At 38.4% G+C, this 16,104-nt stretch overlaps 1 protein-coding gene across 8 annotated transcripts in view; it reads left to right on the forward strand.

Moving 5' to 3' along the window:
- The window catches only part of ESRRG (estrogen related receptor gamma), a 654,513-nt gene that overhangs the window by 114,921 nt on the left and 523,488 nt on the right, over nt 1-16,104 (forward strand). The window contains exon 1 of one of the 8 annotated variants that reach the window (XM_037823732.1): nt 11,335-11,353. The exons of the other annotated variants lie outside the window; for them this stretch is intronic. The gene's annotated coding sequence lies outside the window, so the exon portion shown is untranslated. Of the gene's footprint in view, nt 1-11,334; nt 11,354-16,104 lie in introns of those variants that run through there. 8 annotated transcript variants of the gene reach the window in all.

Here is a 16,104-nt window from a genome sequence, read left to right on the forward strand (position 1 = left end):
CACTTGTTTTAAAGCAAAATTTTGAATACAGATGCTGAGCAGAACAGTACAGAACAGAAACAATTTCAGGTTTTGGCAGGTATGTTAGAAAAGAGCCACTGAATGATTTCCTATTAATTCTGGGGGAACTTATACTATTTTTAAAATATCCCACAGACCTGTGCCTGACAAAGGAAGAGTACGAAATAAAGCCTTAGTCTCTGCAATGACAGCTATTTCCATAGCAACCTCACTGTCAATCAACACCCACTTCTTAGAGCTTCAGAAAACACCCCCAGAAATAAATGTCAAAAGTCTTATGCGGGTTCCAAATTTAAATCAAACTTTAAAATAAATTAAAATAAGAACCCAAACACCCACAGCAGTCACAAAAGTAAATTTTATTTTGGAAGGAGGGAAAAGGGAATATAAAACAGAGGCCAAAGGAATTCTTCAGGCAATTGCAAGGAGACGGAGTGAGGATGGCACTCTAGCCCATTCCTGGCATTACCTTATCATTCCTCACCTAGAGGAACATCGCTTGTAATCATTCCATATCTTTTTCCTTTTGGTTTGATGGTTGGCTTTCATTTTCATGATTGTCCCATCTGGTGGACTAATGGGCCAGCCCTTCTCATTTTTTTTTTAAATTCAGTTTTATTGAGATATCACATACCATACAATCATCTATGGTGTACAATCAGCTGTTCACAGGACCATCATATAGTTGTGCATTCATCACCCCAATCTATTTTTTGAACATTTTCCTTATACCAGAAAAAGTAAAAATAAGAATAAAAAATAAAAATAAAAAAGACCACCCAAATCATCCCCCTCCCCACCCTATTTTTCATTTAGTTTTTGTCCCCATTTTTCTACTCATCCATCCATATACTGGATAAAGGGAGTGTGATCCACAAGGTTTTTACAATCACACTCTCACCCTTGTAAGCTACATTGTTATACAGTTGTCTTCAAAAGTCAAGGCTACTGGGTTGCAGTTTGATAGTTTCAGGTATTTACTTCTAGCTATTCCAATACATTAAAACCTAAAAAGGGTTATCTATATATTGTGTAAGAATGTCCACCACAGTGACCTCTCAAATCCATTTGGAATCTCTCAGCCACTGTAACTTTGTTTCGTTTCATTTCACATCTCCCTTTTGGTCAAGAAGATGTTCTCAATCCCATGATGTTGGGTCCAGATTCATCCTCAGGAGTCATATCCCGTATTGCCAGGGAGATTTACACCCCTGGGAGTCAGATCTCCTATAGGGGGGAGGGCAGTGAGTTCACCTGCTGAGTCGACTTAGCTAGAGAGAGAGGGCTACATCTGAGCAACAAAGAGGTACTCAGGGGGAGACTCTTAGGCACAATTATAAGCAGGTTTAGCCTCTCCTTTACAGTAATGAGCTTCATAAGGGCAAGTCCCAAGATAGAGGGCTCAATATACCAAACTGCCAGTCCTCAATGTTTGTGAGAACAACAGCAACAATCCAGGTGTGGAAGTCCAACACCTCTGCATTTTCCCCCAGCTCCTCAGGGGGCCCCTGCATATATATTTTATTCTCTGTCCAAATAATTTGGGATGTGTTGCTAGTTCATACTAACCTATACAAACCTACCAAATCTCACTTCCTATTCAAAGTTCCATGTAGTTATATCATTTGAACAAACTGTAAGAGTTAAATTGTCTGGGAAATATAGATCCTGCACCAAGTAAACATCTCTTCCCTTGGTCTCACATGGAAGTTGAGGTTTTAAAATAGTATCATCCTTAACCGTTTGGCCCCATTTGCCCTAGTCCTAACCAGATCTGCTTTATTCATATCTCTAAATGAAGCCAGCCCTTCTCATTTTGATGGTAGGACGTGAGACAGGGTGCCAGTGATGAGTTAGGTGGAAGAATGTGCTTGCCCACTTTTTCAGGGGAGTGGCAAGCTACTTATAGTGACTAGCCCTCCTCCTCCTGGCAATTAAAATTGGCTCACATGCCATTTTAGGTCCTTATGTTGCTATGTATGGTCCAAGAATTTAGCACTAAACATTTATCCAGAGATAAAATACATCTAAAGCCCAAAACCACACTGTAGGATTAAATCATCTGAGATTGCTTCTTTCTTCTATGAGCTGTAACTTCGTAACTGAGAGACATTTTAAGGAATTAGAGTTTGTTGAGAGTCTGGAATGTGTGTCCTTCAAAAGTTGGAACATGTTAAGTTAATGTACTAAAATGTCTATGGTCATGGAGGCAAACCAACAATTATACAATTTAACATTTTTTTGTCAAATTAAAATCTCCAGCCAAATTTAATATGATGGTCACCCAACATCAACTCAACAGAAGTTTTTAAACCTTTAATTTTGCTATTAAGGAAATGCATTCTTCAAATTCTCCTTGGGCATCCTAAGGATTTATCTGCTTGCACAGTGTTCTAGTTTGCTAATGTTGCCAGAATGCAAAGCATCAGAAATAGATTGGCTTTTATAAAAGGGGGTTTATTTGGTTACACAGTTACAGTCTTAAGGCCATAAAGTGTCCAAGGTAATGTGTCAACAATTGGGTACCTTCACTGGAGGATGGCCAATGGTGTCCGGAAAACCTCTGTTAGCTGGGAGGGCATGTGGCTGGCATCTGCTCCAGAGTTCTGGTTTCAAAACGGCTTTTTCCCAGGATGTTCCTCTCTAGGCTTCAGCTTCTCTCCAAAATGTCTCTCTCAGTTGCTCTTGGGGTGTTTGTCTTCTCTTAAGTTCTCCAGAGCAAAAGTCTGCTTTCAAAGGCCATCTCCAAATGTCTCTATAAACTGCAGTTCCTCTCTCAGCATCTGTGCATTCTTCAAAGTGTCCTTTTTGGCTGTAGCAAGCCTGCTCCTTCTGTCTGAGCTTATACAGTGCTCTAGGAAACTAATCAAGGCTCACACTGAATGGACGGGGCCACACCTCCATGGAAATTATCCAATCAGAGTTATCACCTACAGTTGGGTGGGTCACATCTCCATGGAAACACTCAATCAAAGAATTACAATCTAATCAACACCAGTACGTCTGCCCACACAAGATTGCACCAAAGATAATGGCGTTTTGGGGGACATAATACGTTCAAACCAGCACACACGTAAACGTACTAATATTCACCTTAGCTGCCCATCCTTTTTCTGACTGTCTCATAAAAGGTACTGATCTAGTTCTAGGATAAAATGCAATGTTGTTTGAAGAACTCTGAGTAAAGCAGGCAGTGAGCCCTGTTCACTAGCCTGTGGATAAGAGGCTGGAGAACATCCTGGCAGAGCACAGTTGTTGAGGGCAAATGCGAAAAGCCAGGGAGAGAAGATTGCTTGAGGAAACTGTGGAAGGAAGGAAGGGGAAAAAATGCTCCCAGTTCTCCAGTTACTTTAGCCTACATTTAACCCCTGAGTTTTCCTTTACTAAATTGCCAATGTCAAATTTTTACTACCAGTAACTAAAAGCAAGGGTTCTCAAATGTCATTAGGATAAGTGCTCATTGGTAGCTATTTCTAAAAGAAAAACTTGGGTCCATGAGCTTCTTTCTCCCCAAATTTTATGACTTGGGGCCCCTATGACCCCACCTCATTATAACTTTCACTATTTATATCAGCAGATATTGGTTGTGTGCCTCTTGTGGGCATAAACATTTTGAGGTTTTATTAAATTATCAAATTCTAAAGGAAAACAAAGTCTTAGGGATGATAGAAGTAGATGGACTTCTCAGATTAACCAAAAAACCTTTAGTGGCACTCCACTAGAATTTTAGCCAGAGATTTACCATGAAGTTGATGAAATTTGAGCATCAGTGTACCTCATTACATGGGCTTCTGCCAAAGCTTTATTTATAATTTTGAATCTTTATTTTTGTACTCTTTTTCCTAAAGACAGTCGCTTTCCAAACATGTAAGTTTCAGACACTTGAAAACCTGGATATGTCCTTGGTTCCCATGATGGTGGAGCTTCTAGGGAGCTCTAGGTGCAGGGTCAATAAATCCTGCAATGGGGCAAGAAGCTAGAACAAGGCTGAATACAAAAATTAGGGCTTAACATATAGTCCAAACGAGACATGTTCAAAAACTAGCAATTGGCGAACTTAAGATGGCGGCTAGGTGAGACAGGGCAAAAAAACACCTCCGTGAAAAATACTAGATAAAAACCAGAAAGTGACCCAGAACACCACTTCCAGCGATGCACCAGCCGGACAAGGTCTGCTAAATCCACAGGGGCCGTGCACTTGGTGAAACCGGGAGTCTGCATTCTGAAACAAGTGAGTAAGCCAGCTGAAAGTCCCGCTGCTGCGCTGTGGTGTGAAGAAACTGCGGGTTGGCATTTGAAGATGGACTAGTTCTTTTGAAAAAAAAAAAAAACAAACCCGGGAGTGGCTGCAGATACAGCAGTGAGAACTGTGAAGTGAAGCACTGCGGGAGTGGGCTGTAGCCAACGCCTTGGTGTCTGGCATGGAGGATAGCCCTCCCCACACTTGCTGCTGATTGTCCCAGGGCCAGAGGGACAGAGGGGAGAGTGAAAAGGAGAAAGAAACTGCACCCCTTGCAGCCGGCTTCCTGGTGTGCTGGTGACACTCCTACCCACAGCCCAGGGCTGCACCAGGAAACCCAGTCTGATGGGGAGTGTATCCCACAGCACCCCGCACACACCACAATATTGGCCGTGGACAGTGGCCTTGGGTGCAACCATAGCTAGTTGTCCCAGAGCTGGGAAGGCAGAACTATGCGAAAAGGAGGGGAGGTGAGATGCCCCATTCGGCCATTTTTGCATCAGGCTGAGAGCGCTCCTGCACGGCCTGGCAGCCCAGGGCTTCCCTTGAGGGAAGGCTTGCACTTGTGACATAGCACAGCCTTCCCTCAGCAGAGGTCCTGGAAGATCACAGCTATCAAGCAAAGCAAATGCCAAGAGGCCAAAAACAACAGAAAATCTTAAAGCATTTGCTAAAACCAGACGATATGGAGAACCCAATCTCAAACACCCAAATCAAACTATTGGAGGAGACACGGTACTTGGCACAATTAATCGGAGGACTACAGTCAAAGAATGAGAGCATGGCACAGGATGTAAAGGACATAAAGACCCTAGAAGAGCATAAAGAAGAAATTGCAAGAGTAAATAAAAAAAATAGAAGATCTATGGAAATAAAAGAAACTGTTGGCCAAATTAAAAAGACTCTGGATACTCATAATACAAGATTAGAGGAAGTTGAACAACAACTCAGCATCCTAGAAGACCACAGAACAGAAAATGAAAGAACAAAAGAAAGAATGGAGAAAAAAAATCGAAAAAATCGAAATGGATCTCAGTGATATGATAGATAAAATAAAACATCCAAATTTAATACTCATTGCTGTCCCAGAAGGGGAAGAGGATAAAGGTCTAGAAAGAGTATTCAAAGAAATTGTTGGGGAAAACTTCCCAAACCTTCTACACAATATAAATACACAAAGCATAAATGCCCACTGAACTCCAAATAGAATAAATCCAAGTAAACCAACTCCAAGACATATTCTGATCAGACTGTCAAATACAGAGTAGAAGGAGCAAATTCTGAAAGCAGCAAGAGAAAAGCAATTCACTACATACAAAGGAAACAACATAAGACTAAGTAGTGACTACTCAGCAGCCACCATGGAGGTGAGAAGGCAGTGGCATGACATATTTAAAATTCTCAGAAAAATTTCCAACCAAGAATACTTTATCCAGCAAAACTCTCCTTCAATATTGAGGGAGAGATTAAATTCTTCACAGACAAACAAATTCTGAGAGATTTAGCCAATCAAAGACCTGCCCTACTTCAGATACTAAAGGGAGCTCTACCCACAGAGAAACAAAGAAAGGAGAGAGAGAGAGATAGAGAATTTTAAGAGACATATATAGAACCTTACATCCCAAATCACCAGGACACACATTTTTCTCTAGTGATCACAGATCTTTCTCCAGAATAGACCATATGCTGGAACATAAATCAAGCCTCAATAAATTAAAAAACAACAACAACAAAAAAAACCAATTGAATATAGTCAAAGCACATTCTCTGACCACAATGGAATACAAATAGAAGTCAATAATTTTGATTTGTAACTCCACTATTTACTTCCTACAGGATATAAAACACATAAACTCTAATGACAAGTCGGTGGTTTTGGACTCAATGTAAAATATGTAATATTTGACAAGAACTATATAAAGGCAGGGGAATGGAGGAGTATAGGAACATAGTTTACATGTCCTATTGAAGTTAAGTTGGTATCAAAGAAAACCAAGATTGTTATGGATTTAAGAGGTTAAATTTAAGCCCCACAGTAAACACAAAGAAATTATCAGAGAATATAACCATAGAGATGAAAAGTAAAGTATGGGTTATGAGCAGTGGGGGAAGGGGCAATGGGGAGTTAAGAAATGAGTGTAGGGTTGGTGTTTGAGGTGAAGGGAAATTTCTAGTAATGGATGGCGGGAAGGTGATAGCATTACAACATTCTAAATGTGATTAATCCCACTAATGGAATGTTAGGGAGGGGGTGGAATGGGAAGATTTAAGCTGTATATATGTTTTCACAATTGAAAAAAAAAAAAAAAACAGTCTAAATAGATGACAATTGAATGCCGAGGATGATCCTGGATGGGATCTGAGGATGGAGGACAGGAGGCTCAAAGGGACACAGTTGGGACATAAGAAAAAAAAAAAAAAGGAAATATAGAATGTAAGCTTTGTATCAATGTTGAAGTTCTTGAACTTCTTAGCTGCCCTTAACGGGATTGCATAAAAGAATGTTCTTGTTCATGGGAATTGTATATGTGAATTACAGTGTTTGTTCAAGGATGTGTGCAGCTTGCTTTCATATGTTCAGAAGACAGAGCAATAGATGTTGGATAATAGGGAGGGAGGGAGGGAGGGAGGGAAAGAAAGAAATGACGGTGTGACAGCATGTTAAAGTTGATGGATTGGTGTATCGGGGGAGGGGGGTCAGGGTATGCTGTGTATGGGGTTTGTATTGTTTTTGCAACTGTTCCTGTAACTTTGAATTTATTTCAAAATGAAATTTAAAAAAAAACAAAAACAAAAAAACTAGCCATCAAGGCTGAGTTGGGTGAGATAGTAAGGAGAACTGAGCAAGAGCAGGAAGGCAATTGCAGCCTGAAGCTGGGCAATTGAGGATCACAGAAGAATTCCCTAAAGACAAATGGATTAGGAGCTAGATATGAAGTAGCCATAGTAAGCCTCTCTGGGGAGGGGAAGAGGATCAACAAATCTCATATTTTTTCCCAGACTAAAGCCAATCCCAAAGCAAGAAGAGAACAGAGTAGGCTCCCAACTTAACAGAAATAGGGAGTGAGAATTTCAGAGCCTTTGGGAGTTGAGCAATGTGCTTTGCATGTAGGCACTGAACCAATTAGCTAATGTGGGGAGGAAGCAAGATAGCAAGCAGGATAATTTAGCCTCTCACAGCCTCTGTGCCCTCCAGAGCCAGTGCAAAGATGCAGCTCATTTCACAGTTTTCCAAGTAACCACTCAGGCCACAGCCTTGCTTTCTGGCACTGTGGCTGTCACCCATAACCGCTTTAGTGAATGCTAGAGAGTTCTCATTTCAATTGAGCCTTTCTTTTAGGTTTCAAACAAATCCTAAAATCAGAAGAAATAGGTTTCAAGGCCAGCATTTTACATCACTTTCACTTGGCTTCTTTTAGTGATAGTCAGGCAATGTGTCATTTTCTCTGTAGAGTACATATGCAGCTGGGAAATGAGTTATTTATAATAATAAGCCTTTGCATGTATGTAGATATTTGCATAGTAAGCAGATCATATGGTGTCATGAATTGATGGTGTCTGGTGGGTAACCTTGGAATCCTCAGTATATCTAATTATTTAATGTGGCTTGTTGGAATTTGCAGGCCCTTTCCCATGAATATTTTAGCCCATTGGTGCTAAAACCTGTCTACCAGAGATCAAAGGCATTTTCAGATCTAATCTGTAGTCAGGGATGGGTAAGGAGGTAAAGGGCTGATATATTAATGAAGAGAATAAAATTTCCCTATCTTCTCTCTTTTCTACCTCACTCCTGGCCTCCACGAACCTAGCTTAATCTTATTTCCCATATTTTTTCATTCAAGGTCAATGTATCACTGGTCTTTGGTTATTTTATTCAAAATCTTAGTCTCTTCAGACAGTCATTGAATGACTTCTTTTCACAGGGCAAAATCTGGTGTGAAGTTATACCACCTTTCATTCTTTTCTGTTGAATGAAAAGATAACCTTTGACAATGCTCAGCTCTTTGTGAAGATCACTGTTAGCACATTGGCTGATGGGTGACATATATGTGGGAGAATTCATTTGAACAGATTTTCTATCTAAGAATAAATACATCCCCAAATCACAATGGTAATCAGAGCCAGCCACCTAATTTCTGATGATTTTACAAATCAGTTGGGTTTCAGAGATGCATCAACATGACTCTGTTCCCACACAGAGTTGTTTTGGCTGCAGGGGTGGCTGCTTTTCTTGTTCTTTCTTTTTTTTTTTTCCAGCCAAATTTGCAAGTGTTTTCATCCTTTGCTAAAATATGTTTTTCAAAAATGTGATTAACAGTCATTTTCAAATGCAGATATTGGCTTTCCTTAGCCAAAGAGGCACAGCATGTAAGAACAAGGCAAACATCAAAATAATGCAAAAGGGTATGCTTATTCATTGGAAACTGTGTTAATGACTACATCTGCCCCTCTCATTTTGGGCTGGCTGGGATCATCCCAGCTCTTTTGATTTGCTGATGTTTCCACCTACAGTGAAATCTCTTTATTTTGTACTCCATAAATAAAAAAGTCCCCATGGTTAGTCTGATGTTAATGCTCTGAGTGTTAAGTTAGAACAATTTAAAATTTGAAAGATCTACCCAATAGGATATACTCATGAGATACAAGGATGTAGAGATCTGGTACTCCGAGCATTTCTTAAGAAATTTTCAGACCTAGAATGTTCATTCTGCCTACTATTAACAATAGACAATGAACTGCCAGAGTAGCCAAGCTTGACAAAGTGATGGGAGGTTATATGTTTGTTTTATAGCCTGCCATTTTTATTTGCTTTATTTTCCAAGTCAAATCAAATAGTAAGCTTATTAGATTGGTTGGGGCTGTGTCTCTGGATCTTTTGAATTTGAGAGCTTTGAAAGCCCCAAAGCCAAGACCAATCAAAGAAGTTGCTTCTCCCCTAGGCCAGTCTCAGCAGATGTGTCCATTATATCCCGTACTGTAGAACGAATTTTAAAGAGAAATCTTCAGATCAAAACTGACAGGAATCAGGCAACCAATACATGGTACCCCCTGTACACCCTACCTTGTGCTAAGTGCTCAGAGAGGTAAGGGGGTAATACCTAGTATTAAACTGTAGAATTTAGATGGATCAGATTGACTCAAGTCGGAAGCATTTTAGTAACAAAAAAGCAGGGTGAAATTACAGAGATGGAAATGAATGTGGCATGTTGAGGCATAAAATATTTCTTACCACTGAAATATGAGGCTTTTTTAACTGCTTCCAAATAAAGCTTGATTATGTGCGAGAAAAATCCTCCCAATTATGTTCACATCTGGTGACATGGAAATCTGGCCACTGAAGTCTGTGGTCAAAGTTTTAGAAATGTGCTTCTTGAATTTCTAAGTCCTTCAGAACATACGTGGTTTCTGATGGGAAATGTTCATTTAGCCAATGGTTAGTTGTGGCTACTCCGGTCTATTCAGTAAGTGTCTTGGACACAGAAATAAACGGAGTTTGTTTTAATCTAACCACAGTGCAAAATCTTGGAGTTTGGACTTAAGTAGTAGATCAAGAGCCATTGGCCCTAATTAAGAAAATAAGACCTGTGAAATATCTGGGAGTAGAAGTGAGGATGCAGTTTCACATAGCAACTTGTCACAGACATCTGTGCTGCCTTCGGGGTTTAACTAGTTTTTAGTACTTGCCTTCTGCCCCACTCCCCTACTCCCCACTCCAGTAGTTCTCACAATCAGGTGACAGCACTAGCTGCTAAACTGCATACAACTGAGAAAATACAGTGTATTTCCCATGCAACTTCAAAGAAAACTTCCCCTACCAGTCCCCATCCAATATCCCGTTCTGTAGATATTCTAAAACACTCACTGCAGACAAGGATTTAGATTTGGTTGCTAGACTATACTTTCACTGAGCATATGTTATGACTTTGGAGAAACAATATAATCTGGAAAAAACTCAGAATTTGGATTCAGAAGTCTGTGTTCAGAGCAGAAGCTCTGCTCTTTAGCTTTGTGACTTTGAACAATCCCTTTACTTTGCTGAATTTCATATTACTCATCTGCAAAATGGAGATAAAAATACTTACCTTGCCCATCTCACACAGTGTCTGACTCAAAAAGAGTTAAAAAGTATGAATGATTTGTAGTGGTGTAGATTTTCACTTCTGCTGTGCTGGGTGTGGGGTTTTGGTTGTAGCTGTTTTGCCTAAGCCCTTACTTCCACTATAGGATGTGGTTGAGAACAGTGGATTAGAAGTGAGATGGTGATGTGGGACTAGACCCATAGTATGGAAGATCCGAGCTCTTTGACTTGCTTGGTAGATCTATGATCCCTTCTTCTTGTTTATATTGCAGACACATTGTGGATCAGGTAATACCTATCCCTTTCCCTGCTCCTGCTCCTGCCATGATCCCATAATTGGGCTGATTTTTTTTTTTTTTTTTTGTAATCACACCTGATTTCCCAGCACCTAGAACAGTGATTGGCACATAGCAAACGTTCAGTACATACATACTGAATAGACACTGGAAAGAAGGAAGGAAAGAGAATCAGGGAGGGAGGGTGGAAAAGAACTACCAATACATATTAAAAACTTCTTTAATAGGCATAGAAAACTCCATTTCATCAGTAAAATCTCCTGAGAGTAAAAGTGGAAGGGGAAGAGTTTTATTGGGACTGCCCTGATGAAGATATTTACAGGTATCTCCCTCAACCTCTGAAAGGAAGTCGTAAACGTTTTTGATAATAATCCTTACAAATGCTGATATTTTCAGGCATTGAGCTGAAAATAAGGATGACGTCCTTGAATTTACCAATAGCACAACAGTGTTCTAAAGTTTATTATGAAAATGCCATTGACTTAGTGTTTCTCTCCTCCCCATTCTTTCACTTGTTTGGAAGGAGAGACCAAAATTTTGGATTAGCAATTACATGGTAGCATGGGAAAATATCTTTAAAATTTTTAGACTGAAACCATATGGTAATGGTTCTTTCTGCCCTAACTTTCCCCCATAATTTCAGGAAACTTGAGAAGTCACATTCGCATCTTCATATTCTGGGATGGTGTAACATTCTACCACATTAGACTCCTGTAGGTATGTTATATAAGATGATGGACTATACTTTTTTCTCTTTTTGTGAGTATCCTGTGATTGTAATTGCTATCATCTCTGAACATATTACAGTCTTTAAAGATCTAAAGGAAAATCCAGATAGATTATTCAAAGCATTAAATCACATAGAATTATAATAGCTATAGGAAGCATTTAACTGGTGATGAGGTTTATCAAGTACTTGTGGGAAAGCTAAACTTTATCACTAATAACAATAAATAAAATAGCACAGCAGGTTAAAAATTACTTTGACAACAATTCAGTTTACTAAATAGTTAACATCAATCATTGTTAGTAAGCCCGTAACAAGGTAACTATAGTACAATGTAGGTTCACATATCCTTTGGAGTAGATTGAAGTCAAATGTATATTGTGAATAAACTAAATTATCAGTGGTGTTATAAATAGAATAAATTAAAGTTGTATATATCAATCACTCAGATGAGCATATCACCAATAATATTAAACAAAAACTGTAGCTTTTTATACTACCTAATTAGTACAGTTATAGATTACTTTTTAACATATTTTAAAATGCCTTCTACCTTCATTCTTAGCATAAGTTTTATTGAATATTGAGGATGTGTTTATTTTCGTACCCTGAATTTTAGTGTACAAAAAAAGTCTGGTAATAAGTTCAAAGGACTTAATTCTATGGCTTCAATGCCTTTCCAATTTAAACTGGACTCAGCTATGAGATTCAAACATTAGGCTCTGGGTTTTAAGAGTAAGCCAATTCTATCCCTAATTATTAGTTATTGCTCTATTGAAAATAAGTTGAAAAATTGAAACAGTAATTTCAGTTGGGGATAAAATATCTATCAATAAAGACTGTCACAATTTACATGTTAATGAACACTGGCTCTGAGGTTGACAAGTTAAAAGAAAGTGAACGAGTATTTTTTTTCTATAAACCTGCCTAGGCTACTTGACTTAGAAATGCATAGAATAAAAGTAGAGTGGATTTGGGTCGTTGATCGAGAAAAGTTGTGGTTTTAGTCCTTTTCTTTAAAAAAAATCTTAAATGGTCAGAAGGACCATTTAAGAAGCAACTCTAATGTTACTATATAATAATACATTTAATGAGCATATATGGTATTGTAGATGTCAGGTTGACTTTTTCTTGGGTTATATTTTTATTTGTGTAAAGTGTAATAAACAGCAGAATATCCTTTTTGTTTGGCATTGACTCCATAAGAAGGAGAACATTGCAGAGTAAGTCCTTCTATACGCTACCTTATTTGTTTAGCATTGCTGAAATCTTAAGTTTTCTGTTTCTTTAGGGGCTTATCTGTGAATGCCAAACAATTGTGATAGAAATTTTTATTGATTTTACTGATTGAGCAGGTTTTTCCCATCTGCAAATTCACAATGATTATAGCATAGTGGGAAAGGCATCAGGCTTAGGTTTAAAAACCTAACTTCTACTCCCACATAAGCCACTCTTAAGCCATAAGGCCTTGGACTAATCATAAAACTTTTCTTTTCTTCATCTTCTTTTGCAAGAGGGGATTTGATCTCAGTAGTTCTCTGTCTAGGATCCTTAGAGGAAGGACAAGGGGAATGACCCATTTTCAGGATTTTCAAAAGCTAATAAAAATAGAAGATATAATCAATCTCAAAGTGCACAAGCTAACTAAAAAGTCTCTTCATTTTTGCTTTTGGTTAGGATTATGTAAAGAGCCCCTCCTCCTTTTCTTTTGACAACGAGTTATCTTTTGCAAGAAACAATTCTTACTGACAAGAATGTGTAGGTTTTTATTAATAAAAGCAGAACCATTGCTAACTAAATGAGGTTTGATTCTCCAACTCAAGACAATAGAACTCATGGGGGAAACTCTAAAAGGCATCTGGTGTCCTTGGAAGTAAAATGTCCAGAGTCCCTTTTGCTATTTTTAATTCAGTCATTTCAAAGTGTTGTACCATTTATGATGTCAGCCTGCTTGGAAAATAATATGACTCTCACTTCACAGGCACTATATATAAATTGTCAGGCAGCATGATTCATGAGAATAAACAAATATTTTTGGAATAAATCAATTGGTTCATATAATACAGATTAATTTCTTAACCAGCACAATCTGTTTCTTTCAGAACATCAGATTATATATATGTCCATGGTTTAACATATTTGAGAAAATTTTGGATTGGGTACCATTTACCTCACTGTAAATTTGGCCAGTAACCCATTTTGCTTTATTTTTAAATCTTATCTAAAACTTGTGCAAACAGGCAGGATCAATAAAGGAAGTGGGATAAACATACCTTGTTGTCCATCAACTTCACTTGGTAGCAAGCACCAAAAAGGGAATACTAAATTTAAGCTCTTGAGGAGCAGAAACTGGTTCCACTTGGGTTTTTATGCCTCACTGCTTATTTCAGTGCTTGGCACACAGGCCATGTTTAATTATATAGGAAGATGGTAAATATCAAGGATATTGGACTCAAGACTCTAGTATTAACTCCATATTGCCTTTTAACCCTGTAGACATTACTTTCTCTATTCATTTGTGAGACTATGATTAATAAGATAATTATGAGTACTCATTGTGAATCAAGCCATATTTCCAAATTAGAGATTACAGCCCAGTTAATTGTATTCTTGGAATTAATGATGACTCAATTTTTTATTTTCTTGGGCCGACCATGTAACTACCCATATGTCTGTACCTAGTTATTGAAGTTACATTTACGATGAAAAGCCCCAGATTAAAAATGAGTCTCAAATTTAATCAAATACAGTGGAAGCTCTGAATGTGCAAAGTATTTATTTTGATATTTTCCCTTTCCAAAATTTAAATGGCCAAGAACAAGTTAATTACTGATATAAATCTCTTGAGTTTGGCTAGTTTAATATTAGGCTTAGCTATGAGGTAAGCAAATAAAACTTAAACACACACATTAAATTGTTAGTTTACGAGTATTTACCTTTTCAAAACAAACATGGTCCAGATTTATTTTACTAAAAGGGAAACTGATGTTATGGGAGTTATGCAAAGATATGAATGGCAAGTATCATCCCAGGCCATCATTGAGGCTGGCTACCAAGTTGCAAATACTGTATATATGTAATTTTATAGATAATTTATATTGGTACTAACTTCTTAGTTTTAGAGAAGCCAGATACAACTAGAAATAGAATCCAAAACTTATTTAAGCTCCTTGAGCTTTAGGGAAGAATCTGCTCTAAAATCCTTTTTAAAAAATGTTGGTGCTTACTTTATTAACAGTTGGAGATTTGAGCTTAGATTGTTTTTAGTGGAGATTCATGGTGAAGAGCCACTTCCATATGCTAAACCAGTTTAAGCTATCAACCATTGGCCATTCACATTTGATGTCGAGATGACTTTTCTGAAGTAAAAGGTTTAAAAAGATGTCTGATCGTTCACTGTGCATAAACTATGCTCCCATGGCTTTCCACTTCACTCAGTAAAAGTCAAAGTTCTTACAGTGTCCAAGAAGGCCTTCTCTGATCTCATAGCTAACTCCTCTCCCCTCATGGTGTCAGTTCCAACCACCCTGACCTCCTTGCTCCTCCTTGAGCTTGCCTGGCATGCCCCTGCCTTTCAGCCTTTGTACTGTTTCCTCCACTTGAAATACTTTTCTATATTCTCTTGATTAACTCCCTTAATAATTCAAGTCCTTCCTCAAATGTTGCCTTTATAATAAGGTCTCCTCTGACCATCCCATTCAAAATTGTTACCCTCGACCCAGAACAGTGAACCTGAGACAGAGCAGGTGCTCCCCAAAGTTTTCACTGAATGAATGAATTAGTAATGAAGGCATGGTGAGCTGCTGATGCTGCTCTTTACTGTCCAAGCCCGTTTGGGATCATCCACTTGCCTCGTTTTCAGACACTGGTACTTAGTCTTTGGAAAGGGTCTCTAAAAATAGTAATTGAGTTTGAATATACTTTATTTCTGTGGGAGGCTTCCTGTCATTCAGAAATCAGTACTGCTTCCATCCCCAGTTCTTTAGAATTCCAACTTAAAAAAAAAAAAAAAAGAACAGAAGAAAAGAGAAACGCTTTTACTCAGGTGCTTTATAAGGGACAGGTTGATATTATTTAAGGAAGTAAATTGAGCAATTTCTGTAGACATTAGGCAAATTGCTTCACTCAGTTAAAAAGCAGTTTGGGAGTATGAATGTATAGGGTGCCTGCATGCATTTTATGATAGTCTTAGCTTATGACTGCATATCACCTTTTCCCTCTTTTAAATCAATATATATCTCATTGAGGCCACCGTGCCACCTACCGCAGCATGGTCTGTTTTGTTGTATGTGCAGAATTGTCCTGATTCAATGGAAAGGTGCATTGCTCTTTGAAATGTGCATTGTGTGTATGGTCTCTGGGTTGGAGCTCTGATCACACGGTGTGGTCCTCCATGGAATGGCAGCAGAGAATTAGGCCCGTGCCATGTGATTGGGTGATTTGCTGAGCTGCCGCCTTCTCTAACCCATGAAACTGTGTCTTGCCTTCTCCTTTGTGGGTTTCCAGGGACAGCATCCCCACACAGTCCTTTCCTTAAAATTGGTGCAGCAGGAGGCACTTGAGCTTTTAAAATGTATGAAACAACTAAAGAAATTGAGGCTTTATTATAAGATAACTATTCACTTATATATCATAAACTGTGCATTAAGCAGCATTCAAATGATGCTATAAAAATCTACGTAGCACATTTTACATGTGAAAAAATTTGGGTACAAGCAAAGATGTATGGGGTAGATTTTGC

The sequence above is a fragment of the Choloepus didactylus genome, chromosome 2 (assembly GCF_015220235.1).
Source record: "Choloepus didactylus isolate mChoDid1 chromosome 2, mChoDid1.pri, whole genome shotgun sequence".
Classification (NCBI taxonomy): Eukaryota; Metazoa; Chordata; class Mammalia; order Pilosa; family Megalonychidae; genus Choloepus; species Choloepus didactylus.